The 10,000-nt window shown below is 44.1% G+C and overlaps 1 protein-coding gene and 1 long non-coding RNA gene across 3 annotated transcripts in view; one reads left to right on the forward strand and one right to left on the reverse strand.

Moving 5' to 3' along the window:
- Positions 1-10,000, forward strand: part of LOC123507936 — a 196,909-nt gene that overhangs the window by 111,491 nt on the left and 75,418 nt on the right. The window lies entirely within an intron of this gene.
- LOC123507943 overlaps positions 8,795-10,000 on the reverse strand; it is a 1,593-nt gene continuing 387 nt past the window's right edge. Inside the window, exons 2-3 of the long non-coding RNA XR_006675836.1 lie at positions 9,836-9,997; positions 8,795-9,400 (exon numbers count right to left, since the gene is read on the reverse strand). This is a non-coding gene — a long non-coding RNA (uncharacterized LOC123507943). The remainder of the gene's footprint in view (positions 9,401-9,835; positions 9,998-10,000) is intronic.

Here is a 10,000-nt window from a genome sequence, read left to right on the forward strand (position 1 = left end):
AAGCGTTTTGGCGGCCGATGTTGGGTATTCAACAAGTAAGATGACATGCACAAGAGGGATGTTGTCCGCGGCACCGGTAAGGCAGTCAACTTTCAATAAATTGAAAAGATTATGCTATTTATGTGTTGTATAGGCACAGACGCACAATTTGTGTGTATCTGACGTCATGAGTTGAAATGTGACGTCATCTCAACATAGGTTTCCATCACCTTGCGGTGCAGGCAAGATGATCTCAACATGAAGTTGAGTTATCTTGCGCGCCAGAACGGTTACGCTTAAGATGGTTACAAGTTGTGACGTACCTACCATGTCATCTCAGCATAAGCTAACGGCGAAAACGCTGCTGAAGATACCACAATGATGATAGTGATAACCATGATATTACTGCGTTTACAATAATGGTAATTATAGTAATAATATTGATTATAGTAAAAAAATGATAAATAAAAAATGGTAATAGTAATGATGATAATGATAATAATAATAATAAAAATTATAATAGATTATTATTATTATTATTTCTATTAATATTATTATTGTTAGCATTATCGTCATTATTATTATTAGTAGCAGTAGTTGTAGCAGCAGCAGCAGCAGCAGCAGCACTAGTAGTAATAGTAGTAGTGTTAATATTATTATTATTATTATTATTATTATTATTATTGTTGTTGTTATTGTTGCGGTACTCCCAACACCAATATTGCTGAGCTGTCCTTACCACGGGGGTGTAAGCCACTTAAGACACGGTGACTGTCCAGCCAACACCACACCAGCTTCTGTCAGGTCCCTTGGGCCACAACCAGGATGTCGTGGGCATTGGACTTAACAGTTAGACTCAGGTGCTCACTCAGGGCAGGAAAGACAGGCAAAGGCAACTTCTCTTCTAGTTTATTCGCCACAAAGAACACAGAGGAGTACAGCGAACGAACGTCTTCCCTCACGCGCTGCCAGGCCCGAACTCACGGCGGCACCAGCACTTCCCCTTGCCCTGCCGCGCCACCGCACACTTCTAACTATCACGCAACATACACACAGCACCTTTCACATTGTAAAGGGTTTCATCAGTTAGAGCAATCATCTAAGCACTAATAATAAAGGCTAATATACCAACTATTGTGGTCGTCGTTTCAGCGACGTCATTCTAGGAATGACACACGATTAATATTCCACTAAAAAGTCATCTAGAATTGTTAGGCTGCATTTGGAAGAGAATGGAAAAAAGAAAATAGCTGGTACGTGTCGGCTGAAGTGCATCATTAAGATATCCCATACAACCCAATACAAGAGGGGAGGAAAGGCAGCGCCCAAGAGGTAACCATTGCGTACATTAGCTTCACTCGTCTCCCCTCAAAATGAGGCTTTTCGCCGAAGGTGTCAAAGTGGGAATTTTAGTGAGACTCGTTCCGTAATGCACCAGCTACCTTCCACAGAAGGTAGGTAGGGTGTCTGGGTAAGAAAACGTGAAGAAAAACACCACCAAAACTTTATTGTACAAAAGTTGTAACAGAAATTGTATTCCACAAAAAAAAAGATGGTACCCTAAAGCTAAAAGGGATAGAAAAGTCAGCCAACATCATGAGACCGAACTGTAGGAAGCACTCCAAAAGCAACACAGGGGGTATCTAGCCAGGTATGAGAAAGGTAACCAGTGACAAAAGACCGAGAGGAGGACTACTGACCTCTTTCCGTCACTCATGAGACAGAGTCGCTCCGTAGGAATGCCAGCACCTATATTCCGACTCAAATATGAAGGCCGCTGAGGGGAGACCTAACGGGATTCCCCGGCTGCGGCGTCGCCAGGCATCGTAGCACATGTTTCGATCTCATTATTAACTTACATCGTAATGAACCGTCATAAAAGTGTATTCCTCTAAATTTCTAATAAGGATGTATAGAGAGCTTTGAATATTGTTTTAGTGTAATGAAGACAATGATTTTGTATAGATACCACAAAATGTACCACCACTGCTCTCCAGCGTTGCTACTTTTCAAGGTTAGACATGGGTGAGGTCAACCTCCCAGACCGCTGATAATCCCCAGGTCAAATCGAGTCACTCCTCCCCTTCTTGTCGCTCAGGATGGAAGGTGAATATCTCGTCCGCGAGTGGGTTGGGACACCACTGCCTTAGGTCGGAAAACACGGCTAGGCCGGTCACCACTGTGCTAGTAGGAGGACCTTTCCTCTGTACGACCGAGGCTGGCGGCAGACGCGCAGAAGAAACTTGGTGGACAGAGGAAAAAAGAGGTAGATGTAGCGCTACCTATTCCAAACCTCAGAGAAAGAGTCTGGACCCCCTGTACTCGTTCTTACGTCATTTAAGAGGTACTGAGGCAGCTAGGCTGTGGTGGGAGAGGCGAAACCGGACGTATGTTGGAAGTGAGGACAAGACGTCCGCCCAAAGATTCTTCTAGAGATGAAGGGAATCGGCGGAGACCTCTCAAAAAATCCTCTCCGAGAAGGACAACAGAGCTTCTGACTTAGAAGACCCTTGGTGGTTGAGACAGTGAACCGCAGACGCGTTGTCCAATTCGAAAAGGATTCCCACGTTGCACAGGTCCCTGTGCATGATGAGGAATATGAAAGTAACCCACAATTACTTCATGTTGATATGGGCTTGTTCGAGCCCCTTCCCTCACCTTCCTTACACTCGGTGGCCCATGGAGGAATGGTATCCCAAACCTACATTGGAGGTGCCTCTTGAAACCCACATCTGCTGTGGTGGAGGAACCCAAAGGGCCAACTGTTAGAGACAACGGTCGGCGAGCCAAGGTCGTAGCAATTCGGTGAGATGAGGATATACAAGTATGGCTGAGTTGACCCCATGACAAGCCAGCGGTGACGAATCCTGTCAAAGGGCTGCCGTGGTACAGTGGAACCATACGCGTTTTGGGGTCCGAGGGGTCTCTAAGCGCACGGGTTCTAATCCTGTCCACGGTCCGAGTGTAGGTCGGGCTTCCTCACTCGGAGGGGCAACGGTTTCCTAGCGGGTGGGCTTTGAGATACGAGGTACCCTAAACAGTATCCCCTTTAGCCCATAAATTCCCGTGAAAAGCCCACATGGTAAAAAAAAAAAAAAAAAGGAGGGGGGCAAACTGCTACGAAGTTTAGGAATCCCAGGACGAACTCCCACTGGCAGAAGGATACTGATGCATGAAAGAGTCCCCAATGAATGTTGAGGAAATTGTCTGGGTACAGGCGCACCCTTTCCGTGGCAGTGTCCCATTCTATGCCTGTCTGTGTTAGAGCGGACTTGGGAACATTCAATTTGAACCCCATATTCTGTGTTGTTTCTGCTCTCTCTCTCGCAAGTTGTAAGGAGGGGTAGATGATGAGCTGGTCATTTAAATACATTAAGAAGTCTACCACTTTGCCAGAAGCTTGGTGGTTACCATCTTTGTGAGGTGAGAAAAACCCTTAGGGCAATGGACAAGCCAAAAGCGAGAGAGGTGAACTGGAGACACCGTCTTCCTACCTGAAAAGCGAGAACTTTCTGGAGCTTGGGCAGATATGGACATGCTGGGTGGCATCGTGAAGATTGAGGGATGCTAACCAATCCCCACCGCGCAGATGAAAGCACACTTGAGCAATCGTCAGCATCTGATAATGAATGGGAGCACCTTCAAGTCTGCCCACATCAGATTTCATCTTGCGTACCATAAACAGGGAGGAAACAAGTACTGGACCCAAGGCAGGTTCCACCACTCCTCTGTGGAGCATGTTTTCAACATGGGTAAATATAAAGTCTAACACTCTGGTAGCTGAGTGGGGAAGGTGAAGGAGAGGACGACGGAGCCAAGACCAGGAGAGCCCTTTCATAACCACCCTGGATGCCAAAGCCGGACAGGAGGCCAAGTGCTGGGTAATCACTGTCTGGTATTGCTACGGTGGTCTTGGGGAGCTTCTTCGATGCTACGCCAGCTTGGTCCCATGAAAAGGCAGCTTATGGAATTTTTGGTTCCTTGCATTATTCATACCTCCTCCCTGTAGGTCCGTAGGATATGGGGCTGGCGACTGGGAAGTCTGGAGGGCTGTGGCTCAGAGTCCCTCTTTCTCGTAGATACCCTATGGTCAGAACTGGGTGCCTGTGGCATTGCCAACTTGAAGACCGGAAGCTGGGAACCCAGTACCGTCTGAAGTGATGCCTGAGAAATGAAATCCAGGTAAAAGGGATCCTGACGCTGAAGACCTCCTTCAATTTGCCCTTAAAGGCCTCCCACCTAGTGTTCAGATTGGAACCCACCTCCCTCTCCAGAGTAGGGCGATTGTGAGAGTGTGCTTGTGCCAGTCCAGCAGCAACAATGGATATAGCGTGAAGGACAAAATGAACTTCACTTGGGGACACGCTGTCAACTGTGTTCGCCTGCTCTTGTAACCACTTGCTATTCATGAACACCAAGAGGGCATGGACATTTCCAAAATTGCCAAAAGGCGATGTTGGTGCTCCTAACTCAGCATGTGTTGAGCTTGCCATGGAAAAATCATTGTAGAGAAAAGTGACGCCATAAAAATAAAAATCTCTCCAATGCAAGTGTCCAGCGCGGCAAAGTCAGGAAAGCAGGGAAGTGAAGAGAGAAGCAAAATAGCAAGAGAAGATCCCTCTCTCACCAACAGAGATGCCCAGACACTCCTGGAGTCTAGTTGCGACTTCCAGTTGTAAATGCAGTAACCACCTGTTTCTCTGCCATAGGATAGATAGGACCCATTGTACATAAGTATATCAATCATTATAGAACTCTGATGCAATCTTTCGTAATATGGTGCAACACGTGTGAATGCTGACCTCACCTTTTCCTTAAAAAGAGGTTGCAGGTGCTTCTTTATTTCATAGAACTAACAAGTGATTGTTGCATTCATGATTGACTCAGATAAATAAAACAAATTAATATAATCGCCATAGGTAGGATGCATTTTATCTAGGTATGACTACCAGCGAGAAATAAATGTAATGAACGACACACAATACACCCAGTGGAGATTTCCCTTGTCACATGACTGGCACCCTTGTGTCCATTTGGAGGCCAGGCGCGCTGTTACCCCGGCGAGAGCAGTAAGAGGTTAGCCAGCGACTGGGAAGTGCAGGGTGTGTCAAGTGGTGTGTGCGTCTAACCTGTGTGCTGCGGAGTTTAGTGACCCTGTGAACTCAGTGACATTATAAACACTTTCCCTAGTTTTAAGCACGTTTCCGTATGTACTTGCACGTTGTGTCTGGACAGTACTTGTAAATTTGTACATAATATACAAACTATTTATATCCTGAGTTTTCTTTCTACACCTGGGTTGCTTAAGAACACCAAAACTACCAGTGAAACCACTCGGCTGGACAACATATAAAAACAATAAACTTAATAACTTTATGTGTGCTAACCAAACAAAGTTAAACTCTCTATACCAAAAAGGCTTAACACCTGTAACAGGTAGGGTAATGGATGATAGAAGTACCCATGGGGTAGGATACCCTTTGAAGGAAGGGTGTTTTCAAAGGGATGGTGGAAACTCCCTGTTCCGAGGATAAGGTAACCATCGAGATGGATGGTACAAATAGCCTGGTGCCATGGAGGTGTATGGTGTATCTCCGAGTGGTAAGGAACATTTTGAGGGGTACTCCCTGAGGGTTATGGTATTACCCGAGTGGTAAAGAGCACTTTGACGGGTACCCTCAGGAGTATGGTATTCCTCGAGATGTAAGGAACTCTCTGAGGGGCATCTCTGAGGGGTATGGTGCCCCTCGAGGCGTAAAGGCCACGTCACACGATGCGTCTTTTGTCACTGGGTGTCTGGGCGGGTGTTGGCGTGTAATTCAATTTCACGTGCCTTTGCCCCATCATGCGGTCACACGATGGCTCAGGTAAACATTCAACAGCACTTCAAAAAAGTACCAGAAAAGGTAGCAAAAGCTGAATTAATTATTTCAGGATTTATGGCAGAGCATAACATGCCATTTCTCCAAGCAGACCATTTAGTGAATGTCTTGAAAAAAGCTTTTGCAGACAGTGACATTGCTAAGGATATTTCACTGAAAAAAACTAAAGCATCATATTTACTGCAACATGGCATTGCTTGGGAAGAGCGTCAGAAAATAGTTAACATATGTAAGGAGAACAAATTCTCATTAATAATTGACGAGAGCACTGACGCATCTGTCTCACAGATCCTGGCACTGGTGGTAAGATTTTATGATAGAAAGAGGTCAAAAGTAACAGACGCCCTTTTAGATATTGTTGAGGTAAATGATGGTACAGCAAATGGACTGTACAGTGCAGTGAAAGAGGTTTTTAGCTCAGCAGGAATTCCATTGAGCAATATAATAGGATTTGCAAGTGATAATTGTTCTACCATGCTGGGGGCGAACAATGGTTTCCAAGCACTTCTAAAGAAGGATCTTCCACATGTTTTTGTCTTAGGTTGTATCTGTCACTCATTTGCATTATGTGCCAGCCATGCAAGTAGTCGGTTACCATCATGGCTAGAATCCTTCTTGAAGGACATATGTTGCTACTTTGCGCCGAAGCAGCAAGCGAAATCATGATTTTCGGTTAATTCAAGAAGTACTTGATATGCCAAGTCATAAGATGCTGAAGTTAGCACAGACAAGGTGGCTATCTAGAGGAAAAGTAGTTTCTAGAGTCTTGGAGCAATGGGATGCCCTAAAGCTATTCTTTCAAAGCGAATCAAGGACCGACAAAGTTGATGGAGCTTCACAGATACATAAAATGATGACGACTCGTGGAACGAAACACATGCTGTTATTCATAAACTACATTTTGGGTAAGGTTGACATGATGAATATTGAATTTCAGTCTCAGCACTTCAGACTTGGAACCTTGCACTCAACCATTTCAGATAATTATCGCAGCATTCTTGGTCTCTTCCTAAAACCTGAAGTAATCCAGTCTCATCAGCTAGCTCTCATTGACCCAAGTGATGAATCTTTGCACAAGAGACTGGAAGATCTTAGTCTAGGTGGCAGATGTGAGGGACTGCTGGAGTTAGAAGCTCTTCAGGATAAAGAAAGACTGTTTCGAGTTCACTGCAAACAGTTCCTAGTAGAGTTATGTCTGCAGATAAAAAAGAGATTTCCATTTGCAAAGGATAGTATTATTGCAATGTTGAAAGCTATGAACCCAACAGAAGCTCTCTCAAATACACGGAGCCTGCAAGCCCTAACAAAACTTGCAATTCATTTCCCAACTCTGGTAAATGAGAAAGATCTAGACATCTTACAAGAACAATGGAACGATCTTCTCTTTGCTAAAGATTCACTGAAGTGCCTAAATCAATCTGCAACCACTTTCTGGAATGATTTACACTCAGTCAAAGATGGAAACAACAGAGCAAAGTTTGGTCTTGTGTCTGGATTAATGTGTGGTTTACTAGCTTTGCCACATTCTTCTGCATGTGTGGAAAGGATTTTTTCACAGATCAACATAATAAAAAATGATAAGACCAACAAGTTACATGCAAATACCGTAGCAAATCGCTTGCTAGCAAAGCAAGCTATTGCACGAGAAGAAGTGACTTGTGAGAGCTGGGAGCCCTCCTTTTCGTTAATCAGAGAAGTAAAATCAGGGCACTGTCATAAAAGATATAAGGAACAAGAAGAAACATCAAGAATGAAGAGAAACGTCACTCTACATCAAGGAGAAGGCAGTGATGAATTGGAGGAAGACCCAATGCCAGAGGTGTCTGTCTTCCTTCAATAAGCCAGTCATCTATTATGTTGTGGTGAGTACAAAATTTCTTGATTGGTGTATAAGTACTTTTTATTTAAGCAATCTAGTAACCATGTAAGAAAATCTTGGCATTTCTTGGATTTTTTTGTTGCGCCACCTTGGAATTTTTACATGTTGTGAGTGGCAACACTCACAACTGCCTGCGTGGCTAGTTATCACCCGGAGTTGGTAGTTGGGCTTGTGTATACCACCGGATGTGGAATGCACACCGTGTCTTGTAGTAAGGCCTAGGCACGTGGAGTCAGTCTTGACAGGTGCTGGCAAGCATCTGTTGCATTAAATAATATAGTAATATACACCACGCGTCTTGTCCCAGTCTGTGGGCACTTACAGCCTGGGTTCAAGACGTGTGGAGAGGCATTAATACTCCCGTAGAGAAGTGGTTGGAATTGTCCTTGTGGGCGGTTTCTCTGCGGAGTATTAATGCTTCGCCCGTAACACATAACTTATACACTATCTATAATTTCTACTTGGTTTGCTATCAGGAGGAGTTGCTAAGGAGATTCCCTAGCAGTGGGGGAAGTTATACACTGCTGGCGACCTCTATTTCTGTAGTATTATTTGTTTACTACTAGGGGCTGGGTGTGCAAGGCTCAGGGAAGAGATTGGTACATGCTGGCATCATTACTAGACCCTTATTAGGCTACGAGTGAGCGGAGTATCTCGTCGCCTCTCTGGACTGTTGTGACGCCGTGTGGGGACGGCAGTCTGGTATGAGCTTGCACTCTTTCAGCAGAAAGAACCTGAGTGTTACGACTGCTGTGAAATATAGTGTTGGGGACCCTGTAGAGCGTCATACTTCCCGGTGAGCAGACGTAACATAATAATCTCAATAAGTTCTATTAGAAGCAATTTAGTTTTTCATCGAACCATGTAGTGAAATATCAGGATTTATAAAAGTTTGGCATTTAAATCATTCTTAGTTTGACAGTAAATACCATTTACTGTCAAACTAAAAATAGTGAAGTAAGTTGAAAATGTGAAAAAATACTAGTAATTTTATATGGCCCGCGACCTGTGTTAAAAATATTCAGGTGGCCTGTGACAGGATGAAGGTTTCCATCCGCTGCTCTATAGTCTAGACTAGTTATTTATATCCTCCTCTTCAATGACACATCATTTTCCGTCTCCTGTTCTAATGATTCTTGGTCCATTTTTTAATATATTTCTGAGCTTCTCTATACATGATAGTTAAACGCTTTTGACCTCATGGACGCTCCATCCCATCCTTCATACTGACTGTCTCTCTCTCTCTCTCTCTCTCTCTCTCTCTCTCTCTCTCTCTCTCTCTCTCTCTCTCTCTCTCTCTCTATCGGAGTGTAATCAGTGTATCTTCATGGCTGTTCCTCTGAACTTTTTCCTACATCTTTCTCTCCATCCCTCCCTTCCGCTGCTTTAGACGTTCCACTCACTCATTGTTATTTTTGTTCACCTCTAATGGAAGAATTGACTTTCGTTTTCTTCTTTATTGCTAGACGGCAACTCTGCCTACATTTGTATTTCCACTTTCCTGCCACTTGACCTTGCAAAGGAGTTTCAAGGCACCACCAAACCTGAATTGTCTCTTCCGTAGCATTTTTCTTTTCAAGTAAGAAACAAGGAGATGACTTTTTTTAATTTGTTTTTGGTATCTACTGTTTGAGACCTCAGACACTTGGCTTTCTCCTTTCTGTGAGGGAGAGGAGTTTAAGTTAGGAAGAACAGATATGATCTCACAATCACATTCAGTTTTTATAAGCTGCCATATTATATTGCACCATATCCGTCAAATACACAACCATAGCATCACATCTATATCTGCGAATACAAAAATTAGCAATGAAATGTAATGAAACACAAGTACAATTTATTTCACTGTCCTCCGCCTTTGAGTGAAGATCAGTCTTTAGCTACCAACGGGAGGGAAGACCATGTCTCAGCCACCACACAGCTTCATGACTAGCCCGTGTTGTCCCACATCTCTTTCTTTGTGATTCATGAATATTTGTCTTAAGTAACTTTATTATCTAATAAAGAATTTCTCTCTCTCTCTCTCTCTCTCTCTCTCTCTCTCTCTCTCTCTCTCTCTCTCTCTCTCTCTCTCTCTCTCTCTCTTCACACACACCTGTAGAGGTACACCAGAACTTCCTGGCACATGTCGGGAGTCACGGGACTTGCCGTGTTCAGAGTGATGGTGGTGGTGTTAGTTTTACTTCCGGCCTCCACAATAGCCGCCATATTTCTTACATAGCTGTCTGCCTCGTACCACCACCGCGGCTCACTCATGCTG

This window comes from Portunus trituberculatus, chromosome 23, assembly GCF_017591435.1.
Source record: "Portunus trituberculatus isolate SZX2019 chromosome 23, ASM1759143v1, whole genome shotgun sequence".
Classification (NCBI taxonomy): Eukaryota; Metazoa; Arthropoda; class Malacostraca; order Decapoda; family Portunidae; genus Portunus; species Portunus trituberculatus.